The sequence below is a fragment of the Rhinoderma darwinii genome, chromosome 5 (genome assembly GCF_050947455.1).
Source record: "Rhinoderma darwinii isolate aRhiDar2 chromosome 5, aRhiDar2.hap1, whole genome shotgun sequence".
Lineage (NCBI taxonomy): Eukaryota > Metazoa > Chordata > Amphibia > Anura > Rhinodermatidae > Rhinoderma > Rhinoderma darwinii.
Window position 1 is genome coordinate 105,334,308 of NC_134691.1, and position 27,071 is coordinate 105,361,378.

The 27,071-nt window shown below is 43.9% G+C and overlaps 1 pseudogene; it reads right to left on the reverse strand.

The window, feature by feature from the left end:
* Window positions 1–23,093: 23,093 nt before the first annotated feature.
* On the reverse strand, window positions 23,094–25,184 carry LOC142652488 (uncharacterized; annotated as a pseudogene).
* Window positions 25,185–27,071: the final 1,887 nt, after the last annotated feature.

The following is a 27,071-nucleotide window of genomic DNA, read 5'->3' on the forward strand; positions in this document are numbered from 1 at the left end:
GGTTAGATGGGAGGAGTGGGGTGGTAATTAGGTCTTCCCGCTTTTATTCCTCAGTGCGTTGGAAGCAGTTGGAAGAAGAACAGCAAAATCGAGTCCCGCCCACCCCTTTTTTCTTGTCTCTTGAGTGGTTGTATCGTGGTGAGTGTATGGTATGGTTGTTGCATAGAAGAAAGAAAGGTAGGATCCAGCGAAGAATGGTAGTGAAAGGAAAACTTGGTTTCCACTTTATTGAAAAATAAACATATATCACGAACACTGGAGAAGGAACGCACTACAAGGTGATCTAGATGGCAAAATGAGAGAGCCTACGCGTTTCGAACACGTCTGTGTCCTTATTCATGGCTAATTGGAACCGAGCAAAGAACAGTGACCACCTGGCCTGACAGGGATTCAGTCGTTGGGCCGTTTGGAGATAGGTGAGGTTCTTGTGGTCCGTGAATATCAGAATGGGATGAACTGCACCCTCTAGTAGATGTTTCCACTCCTCCAGAGCCATTTTGATGGCCTGTAACTCCCGAACCACAATTGAGTAGTTGCGTTCTGTGGAAGAGAAGAGTTTAGAGTAATAGCCACATACCATTGTCTTGCCCTTGGAATCTCTCTGGAACAGGAGTGCACCAGCACCGACAAAGGAGGCATCCACCTGCAACGAGAACTGTCGAGATACATCTGGATAATGGAGGATAGAGGCTGACGTGAAGGCACTCTTCAGGCTATCTAATGCGGATTCCACATCAGGAGTCCACACCTTTGCGTTCATGCCTTTCTTGGTCAGGGTAGAGATAGGAGATGTCAGTGAGGAGAAGTTTGGAATGAACTGTCTGTAGAAATTAGCGAATCCCAAGAAGCGCTGTATGGACCTCAAGCCTCGAGGGCCTGGCCACTCCACGACGGCCTTTACCTTCTCAGGATCCATCTTGAGGCCTTGATCCGAGATGATGTATCCCAGGAAGGGTAGAGCATCTTTCTCAAACATGCACTTCTTCAACGTGGCGTACAGGCGATTCTCCTTTAACTGCAGCAAAAATTTACGGACATGTCTCCGATGAGTCTTTGGATCTGGAGAAAAAAATCAAGATGTCATCTAGATAGACTACAACACAAACTCTTGGAAGACCGCGGGAGCATTACAAAGGCCGAAGGGCATTACTCGATATTCATAGTGTACGTCACGGGTGTTAAATGCCGCCTTCCATTCGTCACTCCGGCGAATCCGGATTAGGTTGTAAGCCCCCGTAGGTCTAGCTTCAAATTTTTTTTAGCTCCTCGTATACGATCAAATAGTTCAGAGATCAATGGCAACGGATATCTATTTTTTACCGTGATCTGGTTGAGACCCCAGTAGTCGATGCAAGGACGCAGGGAACCATCCTTTTTCTTGAAGAACACAGCTCCAGCCGGGGAGGAGGACGTCCATTTGAAACCCCTCTCCAAGTTCTCCTTAACATAGGCGGCAAGGAGAGATATATACCCTACCACGGGGAAGCGATGCACCAGGAACCAGCTCAATAGGACAGTCACACGCACAGTGTGGGGGCAGCGTCTCCACCTCTTTCTTGCTGAAGACATCCGAGAATGCAGAATAATGACAAAGCAATCCTGCCAAGGACCGAGGCAGAGGAGGCTGAGCCGAACTAATCTGTACCAGGCAGCGGTTGAGACACTCGGAACCCCACTGGAGAACCTCTCCAGAATTCCAGTCCAGGACTGGGGCATGTAGTCGGAGCCAGGGCAGGCCCAGCAGCACAGGGTTGACGGCTTTAGCCAGGACAAAGAACAAGATGAGCTCGGATGGAGTGCTCCCACTTGGAGCCTCAGTGCCTTGGTCACAGCTACAACCGGGTCTGGCAGAGGTAGCCCATTCACAGATGCAACCATCAACGGCCTCTCCAGAGGGGTTGTGAGCAATTGGAGAAGATCCACCAGGTCTCTTCGAATGAAATTAGCAGCGGATCCAGAGTCCAGATAAGCAGAGACCCGGTGCGTTTTTTCGCCGGACACTATGGTCACGGGAATGGACAATTTAGACAAAAGTCCTTCTTTACCCAGGGTTGTGTCTCCCACCAACTCTAGGTTCTGGGGCTTTTGGGGGCACAGACGCACAAAATGGCCTCCGAGGCCACAAAATAGACTGAGTCCCGAGGTGCGTCTGCATTGTCTCTCCTGGGTAGACAGCTTAAACTGGTCCATCCTCACAGACTCCTTTTGAGGATCAGCATCTGAGGACAGCAGGGGTTGCTGCAAAGTAGGAACCGGGCTAGGGAGTCGTCCCTCCCAACGAGCTTCTTGGAACCGTTCTCGGATCCTTATATCAATCCGTGCGGCCAGAAGGATGAAGTCATCCAGGGTAGACGGTAGATCTCGGGTGGCAAGCTCGTCCTTAATCTCAGGAGACAGTCCCTGCCAGAATGTAGCCACCAGGGCCTCATTGTTCCGTAACAATTCTCCCGCTAGGTGGATGGCGTACTCGCCCATGGGAGTTTCCCCCTGGCATAGGTTCAGCAAGGAGGCGGCTGCAGACAAGACTTGTCCAGGCTCCTCAAACACTGTGCGAAATGTCCATAGGAACCCCTGGAAGTCACGGGTCTCCGGTCCTTGTCTCTCCCAGATAGGGTTCGCCCATGCAAAGGCCCAGCCAGTGAGGAGAGAGACAATGAAATCGATCCTTGCGCCGTCACACGAAAATGCCCTTGCATACAGGCTAAAGTGGATCTGGCACTGGTTCAAAAATCCCCTGCAGGTCTTTGCGTCTCCATCATAGCGGTCAGGAAGCGGCAAAGAGAATCGGGGATCAGCACTGCCAGGAGGTGTAGTTGGAGGATCTGTACTGCCAGGAGGTGTAGTAGGAGGAACGACAGCTTGCACATCCAGCCGATGTGCAACAAAGTTCAATGCCTGGAGGAGTTGGTCCTGTCGAGACTGGAGGTCTAGCATATACACTCGCATCTCTTGTGACGCCATCATGGTCTTGGATTGACCAGCGGGGCCATGGCCTGAGCTTACTGTCATGTTGGGTACGTGGTCCCACTGGACCGTACTGCCTTAACAGTATGGCAGCTGGCCAACAGGACAAAGGTCAAAGTCTATAGTTCGTACAGGTGTACATGAGGTAGCTTCGGACAGTAGCAAGGTAGGCTCGGATGGAACTTTGGCAGCAGGCGGACACCAGGCATGGTGTAACAGGACAGGCGTGGCATATGGCACAGCACGACTCCAACTCGATATGACACTTGACCAGGATAGCACGGGATACAGGATACAGATAGCAGGAATGGGAAACACTGGGAACTGGAAGACACTAGGAGACCATTTGCAGAGACAAACTAGGGTAACGACAACAAAGCTCAGGCAATACAGGATGCTCTGGGAGTAATCAGCTCAATCTCACATCTGTGTGCGCTCTGGCTCCTTAAGTATGGACTGAGCTCGCAAGCGCACCCTGGTGGTCACTGTGGAACAGGACGGCCGCATGTGCAGACATTCCTGGAGAGAAGGGCATCAACCAGATGGAAGGAGTTCGTGGTCAGCGACCATGGACGTTACAGCTCCTAGACAGGAAATCTGCGAAAAAATCCCCTCCTCCTCACACGGCCTTCACTAGTATCACATCAAAGTGACGGCTGTGTTTTACACGGCCCTATAGAGTTCTATGGGAGCCGTTTGGCCATGAGAATGGCCCAGAATAACGCCTGTACCAGTTTCGTTCAATTACTTCAGTATAAACAATCAAGAAGTAAAAAAGGGACGTGGAAGGTAAGGAAGGAGAAGAAAAAAAACAAAAATGACACAAAGTATACCTGAGTACAAAAATACAGATATGGTCAATATCAGTGACTAAAAAGCAATTAGTAAATTGAAAGGACTGTTAGAATCTTGATAAATCCAGACAACCAACCATACTATACATTAACATCTAAGACACAAAGTGCCAAAAGAGGCTATAAAGAAGTAATAGCCTAATATAGGGTCCACGGCAACCAGAGAGCTATATGTGAACGACCTCCAGGGTATTACAACTGTTCCATCTTACAAGAGTGAGTCACTTCATTAATCACTTCCCATTTTGAGGGGGTAATAGGCAATTTCCAATGTCGGGCAATGATTATTCTCGGGGCAAGAATGATATGACTAACAACCACTACCAGATCTCTTGGGATATGCTTAATTCCCAAGAAACACAAAGCCAGGGATGGCTCCGGAGGAATCACATGGGTAGTGACCATATGAATCAACGCAAAAATTTAATCCCATAACGGTTTCATTACCGTACAGGACCACCACATATGGAAGTAAGTACCCTTTAAGCCCACATTGCCTCCAAAAGGACTCAGAATAAGATTTATCCATTTGAGCAAACCTAACAGGAGTGAAATACCAATGAAGGAACAATTTCTGCTCCAACTCCCAGTGGTTAATACCATGTGATACCCTCCTTACCCGAGAATGAGCGTGCTTCCAATCAGGTAAGGAGAACTGGACTTCAAAGTCTCTCTCCCATATTAGCATGTAGGAAGATTTATCTAATGAGACAGGTTCAAAAAAAGGAGTTATAAAATGTGGATATTCACCCAGAACTCCTAGATGACAATGAAAAAAAAACAAAGGCAACCTTAGGAAAAGTATGGGAAACTATATCTATAGACCGCAAAGCATGTCTGATCCTAAGAAACTTGTAGAAATCTACAGCTGGAAGGCTGAATTCATTCTGAAGCGCCTCAAATGTGGCCAGCTTCCCATCCCTGTACAAATCCCCAATTTTCCTAAAACCCAAATTTTCCCACACGGCTAGATCTAACTGTGGGATTAATGTGTATAAATACCGTAATGGAAGGATCGAGATCTGCCCCACCCCTGAAGAGTCAGATGTCCATACAGAATTGAGGTAAGACCACGTGCGAACTGCCACTTTTATGCCAGCTACCTGTGCCAACGGACATACAAGAGGAACCGTTTGGGGGCGTAAAAGGGAAATTAAAGGAGCACCTAAAAATTCCGCCTCTATAGTAGCCCAACGTTTTTGCGGAGTTGAAGGCCACCAAAATTTAAGTTGGTCCAACACAGTACCATAATAATATTTTTTAACATCAGGAGCACCCATACCCCACAAATCAGTTGGTTTAGATAACGTGAAAAAGTTTATTTGTGCCCGCAACTTGTTCCAGATGTATTTATTCAATATAGTTTGTAACTTATTGAAAAAGGACACCGGAACAGGAATTGGTAAGGTCCTAAACAAGTCTAAGATGTGCGGGAGGGTCATCATTTTAAGTACTGCTATACGGCCAGCCCAGGAAATAAAGGGTTACGAAAACCAGACAATATCTTGGGGATTGAAGACAATAAAGGAGTAAAATTACGTGCAAACGTAGTGGAGCTAGGGCTAGCCAAGGATATGCCCAAATAAGAAATACTAGAATCACTTCATTGAAAAGGGAAGGAAGCTGCTATATAGGACTTAGTAATGGAATCTAATCCAATATTAAGAAGTAGGGACTTTGACCTGTTAATTTTATAATAAGAAACCCGCCCTAAGGCATTTAAGAGATCCAGGACACACGGTAAAGTGGCAACCGGGTTTGTCACTGCTAAGATCACATCGTCGGCATAAAGGCCAATCTTGTGTTCCTGCCGACCCACCGTGATTCCCCGAATTCCAGGAGATGTTCTAACTCGCTCCACCAGGGGTTTCATCATAAGTGCAAAGATAAGAGGAGACAGGGGGCACCCCTGCCTAGTCCCATTAGTGATACGAAAGGTTCCCGAGAGACACCCAGATGCAAACACCCTAGTGGAAGGAAACGAATACAAAGCCAAGACAGCAGATTTAATGGGCCCTGTGAAACCAAATTTAAGCAATGTTGTCTCCAAAAAACCCCAATGAATATGGTCAAACGCCTTCTCTGCATCCGAGGTTAACAGCAGAGAAGGGGCCCGAGCGAGTTCCGCAGCTCTAATGAGATTTAAAAATCGTCTTGTATCGTCGGGAGCGTGTCTATGAGGAACAAAACCTGGTCAGGATGGATCAGATCAGGCAAAATCGCAAACAGACGGGCTGACAAAATCTTAGCATATAACTTGACATCTGTATTCAGCAAGGAGATTGGCCGAAAATCCGCAGGAGTAGTCAGCTCCTTGCCAGGTTTAGGCAGAGTAGTTATGAGAGTTTCCAGCATCTCCGGGGGAAAGGAACCCTTAACCATCGCCAAATTGAGCACTGTACCAGTTTTTTGATGTTCCGGGAAAACGGGCCGTCAAAAAAATCAGCCGTGTGAATAGACCCATTTGGGGTGAATTGTTTGTACTGCAGACGTGTGACAGCCGTTAAAAAACTGTCCGTCACATGGCCGAGAGCTACCGATTAGTGAATGCAATGGAGAGTGAAACTGGGGAAGTTTGAGGGCAAATAAAAATTAGATAAGTAGGATAATTTTGGGGCTGGATGAATGATCAAATAACTACTGGATTCCAATGAACAGGGTGGGGAGGTTGAAACAGCTCCTTTCCTAGTCATTCATTCATTCATGCTTCTGAATTCAGTGGTTGTTTGGTTGCTTATTCACCCCCAATATGTTCATCCTCACTAAACACACTAAGGCGTCATTCAGATGACCATAATACGGTTGCATTTTAAGATCTGTATTACGGCCTTTAGTCCCGGCCTGAACGCAGGTCTAATGACCTGAACTAACTGCATCATTGGGTTCTATAACGCTATTACTTTTGGTTATAAGACCCGAAGTCGGGACGGGATTTTCAGCAGACACTAAATGTGTCCGTAATACATTTCAGAATGTTTTCTCATACTGGTCTTTGAACCACCTTGAACCTGCTTTGTTTCTATCTTAGAAAGATCTGTGTATTTCTTTTCTGTAACATGATAGATTCAATCACTGTAAAGTCCATGAAGGTGTTAGGTTAAACCTAGAATCATTCATAAAATGGAGACCGATATTCTCATGGAAGCCTTTGTAAGCCCTCCTGTTGTGTGGATTGGGACACAGTACTTATACAGATTTTTTCTAAAGTCTAACAATTAGTTTATTTGCTATGTCTAGTTACTGTCCTAAGAGAAGGGGCAATTCTTGTGCTGTAATTCATAGTATCATGGGCTTTACTGTAAATTTACTTTGCATTCTCTTGAGAGATTTTCTTTGATTGAGTTTAATTGAGCCACTCATGAGTCACAGCACTCCAATATGATGTTGTGTACAGTCTAAAGACTCTAGAAAGCTTTCATAAATGAATAATAAAATAAATTGCACATTACAAATATTCTAAAAGCAGAAAAAGATCATAATCTTTCTGTTGCGGAATATGACATCACAAACCGAAATTATTATCCCTCTTAAAAGAGGCTCTGTCACCAGTTTATAACTGCCCTATCTCCTACCTAATCTAATAGGCGCTTTAATGTGGATAACAACAGGTTTGTTTTTTTTTAAAAAGGTTTATTTTTGACCAAGTTATGAACATTTTTAGTTTTATGCTAATTTGTTCTAAATGCCCAACTGACCAATCAGCATCATACACTTCTCTTCATTCATGCCCAGCTTGTTTCACAGCACAGCGGTGATCTCGTGAGATCATGCTGTGACGGGACTTCCTCCCGCAGGTCCGTCACCGGAGTGACGGAAGAGTCAACAGACATCGCCTCCGGTGAAGGACCTTTGGGAGGTCTTTACAATGCCCACTTGGTGAAAAGTAAAAGAACGCCCAGTTGGGCATTAAGAACAAATTAGCATAAAACTAAAAATGTTCATAACTTGGTAAAAAATAAACGTTTTTTAAAAAACGCACAAAAAAACTGTTGTTATCTACATTAAAGCGCCTATTAGATTAGGTAGAAGATAGGACAGATATAAACTGGTGACAGAGCCTCTTTAAAATGTTAGTAATCACAATCTTTAGTTTATAAGTATAATCTATAAAACAAAAAAATCCTTTCTTTTATTACTATTGTATGTGTAATGTCAGAGTTGGGAGACAGACAGGTGAGCCCTAATCTACCTGCCACTCAGTCCCTGCATACTTGCGCGGCCCGTCCTAGGCGACGGCAGACAACTGGGCGACGGTCCCTACGCTCAATATGTGCACGACAGACAAGCAGACAAGGGTACACAGAAGCTAAGGGAAATGGGGCAGTTGCCCACGGCAACACCGTGAGCAACAAGAGTAGTGAACGAGCCGAGTCAAACCAGGAGTGTACGAGGTACCAAACGCAGAGCAGGAGCGTAGTCAGTAAAGCCAGGGTCGATATGAAGCAGAGGTCAATAGTAATAGCAGGAACAGCAGAGCCAGGAAACAAGAGAGAATCACAGGCAAAGACAAGCAGAAATTGAAGGTATAAATAGACCAAGGGCGGGAGCTAGAACCGTCTGGCCAGGCTGTGATAGGTTCTCCCACTCCTCAGCCTACCAGCCTGAGTGGTAGCAGATCGAGTCACTCTATCAGACCTAGGAGCAGGTGCAGACTGATTAACCACGAGCGTCGACACAGAAGCTGTGTCTGGCAGATCCTTTTAAGTACCCCCCCTTTTATGAGGGGCCACTGGACCCTTCCTAGGTGGACCTGGCTTATTGGGGAACCGAAGATGGAACCTCCTGAGCAATACCCCAGCGTGAACAGGGACCGGAGGTTTCCTCGAGGTAACCAAGGACGGGGAGAAGCGTTTCAGGAGGGAGGCATGAAACACGTCGTGTATTTGAAAAGACGGGGGTAACTCCAGCCGGAAGGAGACAGGGTTAAGGACCTCAATGACCTTGTAAGGCCCTATATACCGGGGAGCAAATTTTTTGGACGGAACTTTAAATTTTTGGAAGACAGCCACACCAGATTCCCGATAACAAACAAGGGGTTAGCAGAACGTCTTCTATCTGCCTGAGTCTTTTGTATGCTCTGGGACGCCTCTAGGTTCTTCTGAACCTGGGCCAAGACTGTGCACAGTTCCCGATGAACGACATCTACCTCGGGATTGTTGGAACCACCAGATGAAACGGAGGAGAACCGTGGATTAAACCCAAAATTACAGAAAAAGGGGGAGACCCCTGATGAGTTACTGACCCGGTTATTAAGGGAAAATTCGGCGAGGGGAATGAAGGAGACCCAATCATATTGACAGTCAGAGATAAAACACCTTAAATATTGTTCTAGAAACTGATTAGTCCTCTCAGTTTGGCCATTCGTTTTAGGATGGAAGGCCGAGGAGAAGGTCAGATCAATCTCCAACTTTTTACAGAAAGCTCGCCAAAACAATGAAACAAATTGTACCCCATCTGTCAGAAACAATATTGACAGGAACCCCATGGAGACACAGGATGTGTTTGAAAAACAAGGTAGCTAACGTCTTGGCATTGGGTAGTTTCTTGAGGGGCACAAAGTGGCACATATTACTGAAGCGGTCTACTACAACCCACACCACTGACTTTCCTTGAGATGGAGGCAGATCGGTGATAAAATCCATGGAGATATGGGTCCAAGGTCTCTGAGGAATGGGCAAAGAACATAGTAAGCCCGCTGGTCGGGACCTGGGAGTCTTGGACATAGCACAAATTTCACAAGCGGCGACGTAGGCCTTAACGTCTTTAGGCAACCCAGGCCACCAATAGTTTCTAGCAATGAGGTGCTTGGTACCCAAGATGCCTGGATGGCCAGATAGTGCAGAGTCATGATTTTCCCTGAGTACCCTTAGCCGGAATTGCAGGGGAACAAACAGCTTGTTCTCAGGAAGGTTCCCGGGAGCTGAACCTTGATCTGCTGCAATTTCGGAGACTAAGTCAGAATCAACAGAGGATATTATTATACCTGGGGGCAAAACACATGCAGGATCTTCCTCCGAAGGAGGGCTGGCCATGAAGCTACGCGACAGTGCATCAGCTTTAATATTTTTAGACCCAGCCCTATAGGTGACCACAAAGTTGAATCTAGTAAAAAGCAACGCCCATCGAGCTTGTCTCGGGTTTAGCCTCCGGGCAGATTCTAGTAAAACCAGATTCTTGTGGTCGGTAAAGACCGTTACCTGGTGCCTAGCCCCCTCCAAGAAGTGGGACCACTCTTCAAATGCCCATTTAATGGCTAAGAGTTCGCGGTTTCCCACGTCATAGTTACTCTCAGTGGGCGAGAACTTCATGGAGAAGTAGGCACAGGGACAGAGATGGGTGAGGGACCTGGTACCCTGGGACAAGACAGCACCCACTCCCACCTCGGAGGCGTCAACCTCCACGATGAATGGCTCCATTTGGTTAGGCTGAATCAGCACTGGGGCAGAGATAAAACACTTCTTAAGGATCTCAAAAGCCTGGACTGCCTCCGGAGGCCAGTGGAGGAGATCAGCACCTTTGCGAGTAAGATCCGTAAGAGGCTTAGCGATGACCGAGAAGTTAGCAATAAATCTCCTGTAATAATTAGCGAACCCCAGGAAGCACTGTAACGCCTTCAGGGAGGCAGGTTGGATCCATTCAGGCACAGCCTGAACCTTGGCAGGGTCCATGCGGAATTCGTTAGGAGTGAGGATTTGACCCAAAAATGGTATCTCCTGCACCCCAAACACACATTTTTCGGTTTTAGCAAAGAGATTGTTTTCCCGAAGGGCCTGGAGAACCTTACTGACATGCTCAATGTGGGAGGACCAGTCCTTTGAAAACACCAGTATACCATCAAGGTACACTACAAGAAATACCTCCAGGTAGTCTCTTAAAATCTCATTTATGAAATTCTGGAAGATCGCGGGAGCATTACACAACCCAAAGGGCATGACGAGGTATTCGAAATGACCTTCGGGCGTGTTAAACGCAGTCTTCCACTCATCCCCTTCTCTGACTCGGATAAGGTTATAAGCCCCCGAAGATCAAACTTAGAGAACCATTGGGCCCCCTGAACCTGATTGAAGAGATCAGGAATCAAAGGAAGGGGATACTGGTTCCTTACAGTGACCTTATTCAAGTTTCGGTAATCGTTGCACGGCCTAAGACCACCATCCTTCTTCCCTACGAAGAAGAAGCCAGCACCTACCGGAGAAGTAGAGGGGCGAATGTAACCCTTGGCCAGGCTTTCTTGGATATATTCTCTCATGGCCTCACATTCGGGACAAGAGAGATTAAATATCCTACCCTTAGGGAGCTTAGCTCCTGGTACCAAATCGATTGCGCAATCGTATTCTCTATGAGGAGGTAACACTTCGGAGGCCTTTTTAGAAAAAACATCAGCGAAGTCCTGAATAAACTCAGGTAGAGTGTTCACCTCCTCAGGGAGAGAAATAAAATTAACAGAAAAACAGGACATCATGCATTCATTACCCCATTTAGTAAGATCCCCAGTATTCCAGTTAAACGTTGGATTATGCATCTGCAACCAGGGAAGGCCTAAAACCAAATCGGACGATAATCCCTGCATCACCAGTACAGAGCACTGCTCCAAATGAATGGAGCCAACAATGAGTTCAAAAACAGGGGTATGCTGCGTAAAATAACCATTAGCAAGTGGAGTGGTGTCGATACCCACTACCGGGACAGGTTTAGGCAAATCAATCAATGGCATAGCTAAAGACATAGCAAATTCCACAGACATAATATTAGCAGAAGACCCTGAATCCACAAAGGCACTGCCGGTGGCAGACCTACCCTCAAAAGAGACCTGAAAGGGAAGATCTTATTAGGTTTCATATTTACGGGAAATACCTGTGCGCCCAAGCGACCTCCCCAATGGTCACTTAGGCGCGGAAGTTTTCCGGCTGCTTATTCTTATGCCTAGGACAGTTGTTCACTTGATGCTTATCATCCCCACAGTAGAAGCAGAGACCAGTAGAAGCAGAGTCAGAAGAGGGATAGCTAACTAATATGTCTTTCAGGGCGTTCGACAGACCCAATCTAAACTGGCACCTCAAGGCAGGGTCATTGCACTGAGAAGCTACACACCACTTCCTAAAGTCAGAACAGTACTCCTCAACGGGTCTCTTACCCTGACGTAAGGTCAACAGCTGACTCTCGGCAAAGGCAGTCTTGTCAGTCTCGTCATAGATGAGTCCGAGAGCAGAGAAAAAATTCAACAGAGGAAATTCAGGGGCGTCAGGATCCAAGGAGAAGGCCCATTCTTGGGGGCCGTCCTGGAGCAGGGACATAATTATACCCACTCGCTGGCTCTCAGAACCTGAGGAGTGGGGCCTTAGACGGAAATAGAGCCTACAACTCTCCCTTAAAGGGCCAGTACGCGTCCAGCTGTCAGAAATCAGTTATTAAATGGCTGCTGGACTATAAAAAGTGGCTCTGCCCACTGGTTCCTTGCCTGAGCATTATTGTATACCCTAGTCTGTCTTGCTAAAGGTCTCCCAGTGTTTTCCAGTTCCCAGTGTTACCCGTTCCTGCTGCCTGTACCCTGTATCCCGTACTATCATCACCTGCTGTGAAAGCCAAGTCGTGTCTTCCCGCTGCATCCACGGCGTCACCTGCTGTGAAAGCCAAGTCGTGTCTTCCCGCTGCATCCGCGGCGTCACCTGCCGTGAAAGCCAAGTCGTGTCTTCCCGCTGCATCCGCGGCGTCACCTGCTGTTAAAGCCAAGTCGTGTTCCTGCCACTGTCTACATTGCCTCAGGTACCCGTTCTGAACTATAGACATTGTTTTGTACCTTGTTGGCCAGCTGCTACCCCGCTACGTGGTACGACCCAGTTGGTCCACACCCCGCGCCGTGACACCAGGGCCTTTATTACTTTCCACTCCAATTCTCCTGCCAACTAGCCCCATACCTCAAGGTCGAAGGATAGAGCTAGTGGGCCTCACTAGGATCAGAGTGGAGTTCGGGGTCACCTTTTAGGTGCGGATGCTTTGCATAGGTAAGGCTACACCAGGGTCCATTTTCTGGGCTGTTTGTTAGTCCGAGGACCGATAATTTTAGTCTATTATTTAACCCTTTAAGGACCAGATAAATGTTTTTATGCATTTGTTTTTTCCTCTCCGCCTTCAAAAAGTCATAACTCTTTATAATTTTTTTGTTGACTCACCCATATGAGGGCTTAATTTTTACAGGATAAGTTGTAATTTCTAATGGTACTATTTAATATTATGAATACCTATATAAAAACAGACCAAACGATAAACGTTTCCAATAAACGTCCACACATATCAAAAAAGAAAGATAAAGAATGAATACCTATAACTGTACATGTGGACCTGTAACACATCCAAAAAAGGAAAAATAGAACAACAAGTACACATTTGTAATAATCACAATACGTTATTGAAATACACATAAAAACATATTGGCCATCAGGACCTAAAATAGGACAAACAGTTAAAATGAGTACCCCTTGATAAAGCTACCGCGAAACGCGCGTCGGGGCTCGCGGTGTGGTGTTCACCTATAGGCTAACTATGACACATACTGGTTGCTATAGATCCTGGGACCGGGTTTGATCTGCAGTTACTCCCTGGACACTTTATATCTTTACACTCACACGCACACCAGCGTGTGTTGTGCTTTTTCCTCTCTATACTCGTTTTTGGTTCATTATGTGTTCTCTTGTGTAGGCATGGTTGTATGCATCACACTTGTGGTTTTTGGATTCCCTTATCTTTAGCATGCCTTCCTGAGTTACCTTTTATACATTTTGATCTCTTATCATTCTGAGTATACGTCATCTGTTATAGCCTCAGTGTTCTCCACATCCATGCATTTTAATTGTTTGTCCTATTTTAGATCCAGATGGCCAATATGTTTTTATGTGTATTTCAATAAAGTATTGTGATTATTATAAGGTACAAATGTGTACTTGTTGTTCTATTTTTCCTTTTTTGGATGTGTGACAGGTCCACATGTATAGTTATAGGTATTCATTCACTATTTAATATTATGTACGATGTATTGGGAAGCTGGAAAAAAAAATCTGAATTGGGTGGAATTGGAAAAAAACAGCAGTTCTGCCATTTTCTTATGTTTTTTCTTTACGGTGTTCAATGTACAGTGAAAATGACACATTAACTTTATTCTGCATCAGTAGTCAGTATAATCATGGTGATACAAATTTTATATAGTTTTTGTTATGTTTTAGTACCTTTAAAAAATGGTAAAATTTTTTGTATCGCCATATTGTAACTCCCATAACTTTTTTATATTTCTGTGTACAGAGCTGTGTAAGGTGTCATGTTTTACATGGAAATATGTAGTTTTTATTAATATAATTTAGGGGAATGTTTCTCATTTCTATCACTTTTTATCACATTTTTTTGTGCGGGTTGAAGTGGCAAAAAAACAGCTATTCGGCCATTTCGCCATTTTTCCCCCGCTACGACATTCACCATATTGCATAAATATTTTAATATTTTTATAGTTTGGCCATTTTTGGATGCGTGGATACCTAAAGTGTTTTTGTTTATTTTTGTTAATATGTGATCTAGGGAAAGGGGGGTGATTTGAATGTTTATATTTTTTACTTTGATTCAGCCCCCCTAGGGGGCTTAAACCTGAGATCATTAGATTGCTTATGCCATAGACTGCAATATCACAATATTCAAACTAGAGAACAAAAGAGTCCATAGTTATCGAGTATGAAAAAATTGATAATCTTTATTAATAACAACATAAACAGAGAATCTAAAACAAATCTGTATCTGGATCACCAATATACATGTACATTAATCAAAGATATGTACACACGTTATATATAGCATGAGAGGTCAGATTGATGTTAACTCCAATATGGGATATATCTACATAGGTAGGCATAAGTCAGGATAACACAGAAATAAAGTGTAAGAAGCTCAATGTAGAAGCTTATGTTTACTTAAAGTGACTAGTGCATTGGGTATATAACATAAGACCTGGCTGAGCCTAGCTAGTGTACTTACCCATGCTTAGGAGAGTATTAGTGTGACCCAAGATGTGAAGTAGCGCCCCGACGCGCGTTTCGCATGTAGCCTTATCAAGGGTAGTGTACAATAGCTAGGCTCAGCCAGGTCTTATGTTATAGACTCAACGCACTAGTCACTTTAAGTAAACATAAGCTTCTACATTGAGCTTCTTACACTTTGTTTCTGTGTTATCCTGACTTATGCCTACCTATGTAGATATATCCCATATTGGAGTTAACATCAATCTGACCTCTCATGCTATATATAATGTGTGTACATATCTTTGATTAATGTACATGTATATTGGTGATCCAGATACAGATTTGTTTTAGATTCTCTGTTTTTGTTGTTATTAATAAAGATTGTCTATTTTTTCATACTCGATAACTATGGACTCTTTTGTTCTCTAGTTTGTATATTTCATTGTTAGAGTCCTTATCTCTAATAACTTGAGTGGGTGGTTGAGACTTTCTTCCCACCCAGATACTTATGTGTCCTGTGAGACTTTTTGTCGAATAATATCACAATATTGCAGTCTATTGCAAAATTAGTCCATTGCTATTGAGACCGGCTACAGGCAGGTCTCAATAGCAATCTTCCTGTAGCAGGGCTGGGAGCGTTCCCAAGGTTCCCAGCTGCTATAGGAGTACAGCGGCTCATGCGTTCTTACTGCACGGGAGCCGGTGAAGCGAAAAGGAGCAGTAAAAACCCCTCAGATGTCCGTGGTCTGATTGACAGCATTTCTGCTGAGTCCCTGCTGTGTAACACTGTGCAGGTCTGCTTCTGATCGGGCGCCATAATAACCCTTTCCCGACGTAAATAGTCATATTAGTGACGGGAAAGGGTTAATGGGTAGGTAAACTTTCGAAAAACTTCTGACATGTCATAGTGACATGTCAGAAGATTTGATCGGTGGGGGTCTGAGCACCGAGACCCCCACCGATTGCTAAAACTAAGCGGCAGAAGCGCTTGGGTGATCAGTGCCCATTTCTGATCTGCTTTTCTCAGAAAGCCAACCAATTGGTATACAGTCTCATATACACTACCGTTCAAAAGTTTGGGGTTACCCAGACAATTTTGTGTTTTCCATGAAAACTCACACTTATATTTATCAAATGAGTTGCAAAATGACTGGAAAATATAGTCAAGACATTGACAAGGTTAGAAATAATGATTTTTATTTGAAATAATAATTTTCTCCTTCAAACTTTGCTTTCGTCAAAGAATGCTCCATTTGCAGCAATTACAGCATTGCAGACTTTTGGCATTCTAGCCATTAATTTGCTGAGGTAATCGGGAGAAATTTCACCCCATGCTTCCAGAAGCCCCGCCCACAAGTTGGATTGGCATGATGGGCACTTCTTGCGTACCATACTGTCAAGCTTCTCCCACAACAGCTCTATGGGGTTGAGATCTGGTGACTGCGCTGGCCACTCCATTATAGATAGAATACCAGCTGCCTGCTTCTTCCCTAAAGAGTTCTTGCATAATTTGGAGGTGTGCTTTGGGTCATTGTCCTGTTGTTCGATGAAATTGGCTCCAATCAAGCGCTGTCCACAGGGTATGGCATGGCGTTGCAAAATGGAGTGATAGCCTTCCTTATTCAAAATCCCTTTTACCTTGTACAAATCTCCCACTTTACCAGCACCAAAGCAACCCCAGACCATTACATTACCCCCACCATGCTTGACAGATAGCGTCAGGCACTCTCGAGCATCTTTTCAGTTGTTCTGCGTCTCACAAATGTTCTTCTGTGTGATCCAAACACCTCAAACTTCGATTTGGATTTCCATAACACTTTTTTCCAATCTTCCTCTGTCCAATGTCTGTGTGCTTTTGCCCATATTAATCTTTTTCTTTTATTAGCCAGTCTCAGATATGGCTTTTTCTTTGCCACTCTGCCCTGAAGGCCAGCATCCCGGAGTCACCTCTTCAGGTGGACGTTGACACTGGCGTTTTGCGGGTACTATTTAATGAAGCTGCCAGTTGAGGACCTGTGAGGCGTCTATTTCTCAAACTAGAGACTCTAATGTACTTGTCTTGTTGCTCAGTTGTGCAGCGGGGCCTCCCACTTCTCTTTCTACTCTGGTTAGAGCCTGTTTGTGCTGTTCTCTTAAGGGAGTAGTACACACCGTTGTAGGAAATCTTCAGTTTCTTGGCAAATTCTCGCATGGAATAGCCTTAATTTCTAAGAACAAGAATAGACTGTCGAGTTTCACATGAAAGCTCTCTTTTTGTAGCCATTTGGAGAGTTTAATCGAACCCACAAATGTAATGCTCCAGATTCTCAACTAGCTTAAAGGAAGGTCAGTTTTATAGCTCCTCTAAACAGCAAAACTGTTTACAGCGGTGCTAACATAATTGCACAAGGGTTTTCAAGTGTTTTCTAATCATCAATTAGCCTTCTAACACAGTTAGCAAACACAATGTACCATTAGAACACTGGAGTGATGGTTTCTGGAAATGGGCCTCTATACACCTATGTAGATATTGCATTAAAAACCAGACGTTTGCAGCTAGAATAGTCATTTACCACATTAACAATGTATAGAGTGTATTTCTGATTAATTGAATGTTATCTTCATTGAAAAAAACAGCTTTTCTTTAAAAAATAAGGACATTTCTAAGTGACCCTAAACTTTTGATCGGTAGTGTACTTTATCTTTGGGTTCTAGAGGGATTCTGGAATAGAAACTTGAATGCAGTGGTGTAGCTATAGTGGTCGCAGCAGTCACAATTGCGACCGGGCCCCGAAGCTAGGGAGCCTGTGTCCCCCCACACATCGATAAAAAGTTACTATAGTAACTGGGGCCGTGGGCCCCTGTTACTATAGTAACTACAGTACTTACCTTCCTGCTTCCGGACCGCAGCAGAAGTCCTGACGTCACAGCGCTGTGCGCTGCGTATGACGTCACAACGCTAGGCGCCGCACACAACATCCTGATCCTGGATAGAGTCAGGAGCTCCGCTGCGGCTGAAGAGGAGGGTAAGTTTAATATCCCTATCTGCTGAAGCTGATTGGCGGGTCTGACTCCCGGGACCCGCCAATCAGCTGTTTTCCCCTTCATTCCGGTCACTTGCTCACACTGTGAATCCGTGTCAGCGATTCACAGTGTGAGCGAGTAAGGGAAATGAAGAGAAAGCAGCTCTCGTATGAGTGCTGTGGCCCCTTCAAAACAACATATTGGCGGGGTCCCGGGAGTCGGACCCTGACCCATCAGCTATTGATGGCCTATACTGAGGATAGGCCATCAATGTTTAGGGACTGGACAACCCATTTAAGCCTACGATGTAGCAGGCTTAGAGGGCCCATGAGACAGGATCACAGATTGTGTGATGCTGTCTGCTAGGCCCTGTATCTAGGCCAATCACATGGTAGGCTTGGATACATGGCCCATGTATGATCCTGTCTGATGGGCCCTGTATATAAGCCTACCACATGGTAGGATTAGATACAGGGCCCCAGCAGACAGTAATCTTATACTGTATAAGATTACTGTCTGCTGGGGCCCCGTATCTAAGCATGCAAGTCTTCAAGCAGGACGGCCTCTGCTGCATCGTGAAGCGCCAGTGATAACTGTATATATATGACGCATACATTTAACGAAAGCCTGTGGGAGTTGCCAAACAATAGCATCCGTCACCAATTGGTCCCATGTTAAAAAAGTAAACCGTGCAGTATAAATTTTTTTATGTATGTTTCAGTGGGATGAAGAAGTGTAGTCTACAACCCTAGTCCATCTTTCAACAAAAGGTATACTGATTTATAGCAGCCCAACCGAGGCCAAAAGGCCTCTGTCCTCTGTCGAGCTAATGGAGCCGTATGGACAAGTTTAGCGTTTACATCAGGAGCTTAACCTCTTAGTAACCAGCCTATTTTAGACCTTAATGACCAAGCCATTTTTTACGTTTTTCCAACGTCGCATTCCAAGAGCTATAACCTTTTTATTTTTGCGTCGACATAGCTGTATAAGGTCTTGTTTTTTGCGGGACAAGTTGTACTTTTTAATAGCACCATTTTGGGGGACATATTATTTATTGATTAACTTTTATTAACTTTTTTTGGGGGGGGAATAGAAAAAAACCTGAAATTTCGCCACACTTTTTCGCGTCTTAAATCAACGGCGTTTACCGTGTGATATAAATAACACAATAACTTTATTCAGCGGGTTGTTACGATTGCAACGATACCAAATTTGTATAGTTTTTGTATGTTTTACTACTTTTACACAGTAAAAACGCTTTTTTTTCAAAATTATTTGTTTTTGTGTCTCCATATTTGAAGAGCCGTAACATTTTTATTTTTTCGCCGATGCGGTTGTATGAGGGCTTTTTTTTGCGGGAAGACTTATCGTTTTTATTGGTACCATTTTTGAGTAGATGCGACTTTTTGATCACTTTTTATCACATTTTTTTTAAGTCAGGATTCACAGAAAACAGCAATTTTTCCATAGTTTTTTATTACATTTTTTACGGCGTTCACCGTGCGGGTTAAATAATGTAATACATTTATAGTCGGGGTCGTTACGGACGCGGCGATACCAAATATGTGTAACTTTTTTTACTTTATTTTGTTTTTTTAATAGTAAAGCATTTTGTAAGGGGAAAAGCTGGGTTTTTCATTTTTTTTTCACATTTTTTTTTAATTAACTTTATTAAACTTTTTTTTTACTTTTTTACTAGTCCCATTAGGGGACTTTAATATGCGATTCTCCGATCGCTATTGTAATACACTGCAATACTTTTGTATTGCAGTGTATTACTGCCTGTCCGTTTAAAACGGACAGGCATCTGCTAGGTCATGCCTCCGGCATGATCTAGCAGGCATTCATTAATGGCAGACCTGGGGGCCTTTATTAGGCCCCCGGCTGCCATTAGAGACACAGACACTCGGCGATCGTATCGCCGGGTGTCGGTGGGAGAGAGAGGGAGCTCCCTCCCTCTCTCCAAAACCACTCAGATGCGGTGCACGCTATTGTGCACCGCATCGGAGGGGTTAAACGGGTGAGATCGATACTAATATCGATCTCACCCGGCAGAGCAGTGACGCCCCCAGCCCTCAGCTGCCTTTAGCAGCTGAGAGCAGGGAGATTTGACGCTCCCTGCTCTGTTTACTTTATCCTGATGCAGTGCCGTAAAAAGGCATATGCATCAGAATAAAGCCCGTTAGTGGCCGCCGTTAAAAGGCGTATTGGCGGTCACTAACGGGTTAAACATGATTGCACAAGGCCTAAGGGTATGTTCACACGGCTTAGCAAAATACGTCTGAAAATACAGAGCTGTTTTCAGGCGAAAACAGCTCGTGATTTTCAGGCGTTTTTGTAGCAACTCGCATTTTTCGTGGCGTATTTTACGGACGTTATTGGAGCTGTTTTTCAATGGAGTCAATGAAAAAAAAGCTCCAAAAACATCCCAAGAAGTGACATGAACTTCTTTTTCGCGGGCGTTTTTTTACGTGCCGTATTTTGACAGCGACGAAGGCTCGTGGGAACAGAACACCATAAAACCCATTGAAAGCAATGGGCAGATGTTTGTAGGCATAATGGAGCCGTTTTTTCAGGCGTAATTCGAGGTGTAAAACGCTCGAATTATGTCTGAAAACACTGCGTGTGAACATACCCTAACAATCACCAAAACTGGGACAGTTCTTTTTCTGGCCCAGAACCCTGGCGTTCTTTGAATTGTTAGAATTTTTTACCCACTAGTAAGAAATTAAATATTTCAACATTTTGAAAGGGAAGGGATCTTTATAAAGTTTTAGAATGATAACTAGTTTAATATAAAAGGATTTCTATCATGAAAATATTGTTGACTCAAGATGTTGATTTATGAAGTTTCTTAAAACGTAATTGTTCCTAGTGTGAAGGATCTGTCACACATAAAAAGGGCAGATTAGTTTATCACTTATGCATTGTGAAAAATACGCTGGCATTTAATTAAATGAATTGATATTCTTTTTATATTTGTCAGTACTGTGGTAATCCTTTCTTTACTGAACCCTGTCAAAATTCTGAAATATATTACATTGTTAAAATCACAATTTTCTTTAGCAACTAGGCACTGTTCTTTATAATAAGTGCTAAGATCTTTTCCCTCATTAAACCAGAAAGCATCCAGTGTGGTTCTCGCTGGGGCATCATTGGATTAATTTATTATTGAGTCACTCAGCAATATGTGAAGATGATTTTAGGAGAAAGATGGATTCCTGCCTCTAACCATCTACTTTCAGCGGGGATTACTTAAAATATCACTACTTCATAAATCATTTGTGAATATGTCCTAAAAGAAAATGTCAACACTCCAATTTATGCCTGTTTTCTAAATGAAAAAATAAATATCAAAAAGCCATTTTTTTTGCTTCTTCTGATCCCTGATTTAATTCATGAAAGGTAAGAGATAATTGACATCCTATTTCAAAATGCTATTTAAGATTTTTAATTAAAAAATATCAAAACTTAATATAGTTTATCATTTCTGTCTTAATTATTGATTAAATTAAAATATATTTTCAGCGGTAGGAAAAACATAATTTGAAGTGATTAATATTATGTCCATTTATCACTAAAGTTAATTTACAAATTAATAAGTGTTGACCCACAAAAAGTTGACCCCTATGTATGTACCACATCCCTCTACACTATTATGGGCCTGTACAGTACAGTTAACATGAAGTAGTGGTGCCCAACACAATGTTATATGAGTTTATCATAAAAGGAACACTAAAAATCCCAGCAATTCCTCACTTAATTTCCATCATAATTTGTCTCATATTGCAATCAAAGCAGTGAGAAAAATATAAAGAACTAGCTTTTATACCCGCCGTTGCTCGGGAGGTTGACTTACGGTATAGATAGAGTAAATGATCACTATTTAAATACCTCTCAGTATGAATTTAATTGCTACCTCTCTATATGAATTTAATTGCTAGAGAGTGTAAATAATGTTATTGGAAGCATAAAAGAAATGAAATGAAGCAATATATTCATTACAGATTTATATAGTGTTGATTTAGGACTGCATGTTTCTATTCCAACGCTTTCTTGTAAACAATGTTCTTTGTCTTTTGATCCGGTGCTAAGATGTAGAGATTCTTTCCAGTGCCACCTCTGGAGCAAGCAACATATAGTTGCCCATGGGAAAAATAGGGACTTTGTAGGTGTATTCCTGCCACTTTCAGGGATTGACCTTGAGCCTTGTTAATTGTCATTGCGAAGGCTAGGCGTACTGGTGTAATGAATCGGGGTAGGGTGACGGACAGGTGAGCCCTAATCTACCCGCAAGTCAGTCCCTGCCTACTTGCACGGCCTGTCCTAAGTAACGGCGTACAACTGGGAGACGGTCCCTACGCTCAATAATTGCAAGACAGACAACACAAGACAAGGGCACAGAAGCAAAGGGGGAAGATGGGGCAGTTGGCCACGGAAACACTGTGAGCAACAGGAGTGGTGAACGAGCCGAGTCAAACCAGGAGAGTACATATTAGCAAAATCAGAGCAGGAGAATAGTGAGTCAAGCCAGGGTCAAAGTAACAGCGGTCAATCAGGTAAATAGCAGGAATCGTTAGTGCCAGGAAACCAGACAATCACAGGCAAGGAACATGCTGTAAGTGAGGGTATAAATAGACCAAGAGCGGGAGCTAGAATCGTCAGGCCAGGCTGTGATAGGTTCTCCCCCTCCTCAGCCTGCCAGCCTGAGTGGTAACAGATCGCGTCACTCTAGCAGACCTTGGAGCTGATGAAGGCTGATTAACCACGGACGTCGACACGAAACCTGTGTCTGCCAAACCCTTTACAACTGGGAACTGTTGCAGCTTGAACTCGAAAGGAACATAATTTGGAGCGAGGGCAATGCGAGGAATAAAGACAACTTACCCCTTGGCACATCCTGTTAGTATGGTGGCCTCGATGACGTGATCCATCAACTTCTTGACACACAGTCTCGTCCCGTTGCAAAGTTTCGGAGTGTCAATGTTTCTCAACAGCATGATAGGTGAGCCAACCTTCAACATCAATCGATGGGCAGGTAAGCCAGGCGGGTCGAGAGAGTTGAGAAAAGAGGTTTATTCGTTGCAAGATACGTCTCCAGAGAGCTCATGTCATAGCTTGTTTCTCGAACCAATTCCCGTTCAAGTCTTTTGTAGTTGCTCATTTCCGTCGTGGGAAGTCCCAGTTGCTCAAGTCTCTTTCCAACCATCATGAGGGAATTTTCTTCAAGTAGGATCAATGACATGTTGAACATTTGCGGAGTACAGCTGTCCAATTAGAGTCCCACGTTTTGCCGTCGTGCTTGCAGAAGAACATCCTCCGAGAGGTGCTCTTTGTACTTTTCCCACAGTTCAAGTGGCTTGGATGGTCCACACGTCATGAGTATGACTGCACATAGGTTTCGTAAGCTTGCTGGTAATTGGCAGGTTGCTGCTTCCTCTAAAGTCTTGTCCCAATGAGAATCACTCTCAAGTAGTCCCCTTTCTTGACATGCTTGCCGATAGGTTGTACAAACATGGTCGTCAACAGTCTTGAGGCTAACAAACGATGTCGGGCCTGCTACTGTGTAAAGAAGCAACCAGAGGAAGAAGCACCCGTGGTTGTTTGGGTGCACTGTGTAGACTCTGCCAAGAGCATCACTTGACTTGATTCCAACATGACCTTCAACTGGTGTTCCTTGGACTCTTCGCTTGAAAACTCTTGTAGATTTATTCCACGTATAATACTTTGGAACATCGCAGTATAGGAGTGTCGTTGCAAAGTCATCTTGTTGGCAAAGCTTGAAGAATGCTGTCAGCTTGGTGACTTTGGGCTGCAAAACTTGTTGTGCAGCAGTTTCCTCGGTGAAGTAGACTCTCTGTCCATTTTCCAAGTGGACGTTGAGATGAACTACCGTCGGATAGCAGTCGTGAATTGGAAAGTCCAAAATTTGCCATATAGCCTCGTTGCTACTGATGTAACGTCCAGTTTGGAAGCAATTGATTTCATCAATTGTTCTTTCTTGTCTTTCTTGGCGATTGATTTCATCAGTTGTTCTTCCTTGTCTTTCCAAGCCAAATGCTGCTTGATCCGATCCTTTGTTGACATATTTGTAGATGTACTTGATCGCCTTAACTGAGTTGCAATGTTCAACATTGACGTGAGATTGAAAGGTCTTGTAAAGAAATGGCGAGTAGGGTACAATCCATCTGTTGTCGACTTCAATGTCCTGGTAACTATTGCCAATCTTCATCTTCATCAATGCAGTGAACCCGCCTTCTCCCACTTTTCTTCTGCTATAAAGTGGATAACCATCATCTCCAGACTCAGTTTCATGGATCAGCTGTCTTGGGAATCTCTTTGTACAGAAGCCATCTTTCATGCATGGGGAGCTTGGATTCAGTCTTCCACATGGTCCATGGACCATGTTCTTCATGATGATGTTAAATAGCTTTTGATCTTCTTGTGCATTTGGGATCTCTGCACTAATGACAGAATCGATCTGATTTGGTCGGATCTTCTCCTTCAGCCAGCTCAGTATATGTGCGTGAGGCAAACCTCGCTTTTGCCATTCGATTGTGCACATGAAGCATTACGTTTCTCTAAATACCTTGCCCTTCGTGAGGACATTCATGAACTTGATAACCTTTTGTCAAAAGACTCGGGCTACCAGATCGTGTCTATCAGTTGCCGATTGTTCTGGCAAGAGCTCTTGGCGAATTTCTTTCCATGTTGGGTTGCATGTAAAAGTAATAAACAGGTCATACCTTCCGTATTTTCGCACATATGTCATGGAGTCTTGAGTGTATTCGTGCATATGTCAAGGGCTCCCTGTGAAGCTGGAAGGCAAGATAACCATCTGACCAATATTGCTCGTGTTTCCATTGTTGACAACAGCATCTCGAAGGTGGCTATAGCTTTCAGCGCGAAGTGCCTTCTGATTGAAACGGATGAAGTGAAGTCGCTCCGTTTCGATTTTGGCATACATATCAACCAAAAACTGATGGAAAAGATTTTGGCACATCAACAGGTTATTTGAATAGCTCGTCCGCATCATAATTCGATAGGCGTAGAAGGCCATGCACGAAACTTTTTTTCCGACGGTAACATTTCCGGTACTTGGATTTGTTTGGAAGATTTGAATATCGTATCCGTCTTCGCCTTGCCAAAAGATCAGTGGGTACTGAAGTGCATCATATGATCGATGGGTTTCAGAAACTCTCTGCAGTTGATTATTACGCTTCTGCAGTGCAATATCCCGATTTTCAAATTCCCCAACGATGACGACAGCAACTTCATTGACAGTTGGTGCGTTGTATCGCCGCTCATGCTCTCCTGTTGGCCTTCGGTCAGCCTTGATGACCACTTTGTAGTTAACCGAAGTCATCATTTCCAAAGAGCTCTTGAATATCTCGACATAACAGTGATGTTCGTGAAGCATCTGCTGCAGTTCCAGCAAAATGTCGGCCCTGGTTCCAGGGACGTTGCTCTGTCGTTGCTGAACTTGAATCTTTTCATCGCCCATGAAATAAATCTGCAGAAACTTTGGTGGTTCATTGGGCAATGGCAGGAGCCATCCAATTCGATGGCAAACTTGTCCCTGAATTTTGAAGTGGGCATGAAGCCTCTCTCTCGAATTTCATTCACACCAAACAAAGTCATCTGAAAGCAAGAGTTGTAGCGCCTCAAATTTCCCAGAAAGTGCTTGGTTTGGGGAGTGTTCACAGCCATCAGTGACTTGAGTGGTTCTGGTGGTGCAGTAAGTGGGGGTAGTTGAACCTTGCCATCAGAGCAGCACATGCCAGGTGGCTCTGACTTCCACTTCTGGGCTTCGCAATGTTCACAGGTCGTGTCCATGTTTACAATATTGACCAAGTCGTGCAGATCATATTCAATTGTTGGGTCGTATTGCATAGCAGCTTTGTTCATGCAATCCCAAGATGTTCGTCGAGAAACAATATTTCTTGCGCCTCATGCTCGAACCCGACGATCAGTTGCTTGAGGTGTTTCTTCAGCTCTTGCGGTCGCTTGTCGCAATCTTTGATCTTCAAGCCGAGCATTGGTCATTTCTGGCATTTCTGCTGCTCGACGTATTCTTTGAGCCAAGCGTCGACCTTCTCTTTGTTCAGGAGTTTTTCTTTTGGGAGCCATGGTCAGTGAAAAGTAAATTTCAGAAAAAGTGACTTTTAAGCCAATCAAAAGTGGCAAAAGGAGGCAAACTTTGTTCGATGTCCAATGCAATCACAAATCGCTATTGGTTTGTTTTTGAACCAATCAAAGCGACTTTTAAACCAATCAAAATCTGCAAAAGGAGGCAAACTTTGTGAAATGTCCAATCCAATAAAAAAATCTTTGTTTTACAACCAATCAAAAATCGTGTTGGTTTGTTTTTCAACCAATCAAAAATCGCTATTGGTTAGCTTTTTAGCCAATCAAAAATCACGATCAGGCAAGTTTGTACTTCGATGCAAATTGAAAAGTGAATGGCAGTGAAAAGTAAATTTCAGTAAGGTCGGATTCACACGAGCGTGTGCGTTTTGCTCGCGCAAAAAATGCAGCATTTTGCACGCGCAAAAGGTTATAACAGCTCCTTGTGTCAGCCGCGTATGATGCGTGGCTGCGTGATTTTCGCGCAGCCGCCATCATTATGACACTCTGTTTGTATGTTTGTAAACAGAAAAGCACGTGGTGCTTTTCTGTTTTCATTCATAGTTTTTACTGCTGTTGCGCGAATCCCGCGCGTCACACGGAAGTGGAGATTTTCACTTCTCTGTTGGGAACAGAAAGAGCCGCAAAAGTCAGGATTGAAGAATACAGGGCACTGAGAGCTAAACCGCTCTCTAATGACCCCCCCAGGGACGTTATACGCGGCTTTCTAAGCTTCACAGATGCTGGAGCAATTTTGAAAGCATCCAGGGAATCAGACGAGGTCAAATATGATGGTTCAACTGTACTTCTATTTTAGGATTTATCGTCATTCACCATTATTAAAAGACGCATACTAAAACCGCTATTGGATGCGCTGAGAGCAAATAATACTCCATTTTGATGGCTCTACCCCTGTGGTCTAGCGGTTTTCAAATTGCTAAACAAATTGTTATCAGAAAGCCGGAAGATCTTCATACAGCTTGGGAACTGATCGGACTGCAACCGCTAGACATTCCCTCCTGGCTCCCGTTAGCTCAGTCACCAAGAATCCCAGTTCCACATGATCCTGAACCTTTGCATATGGTTTCTAGATATCGGTCTCCAAGAGGAAAGAAAACCATCCCCA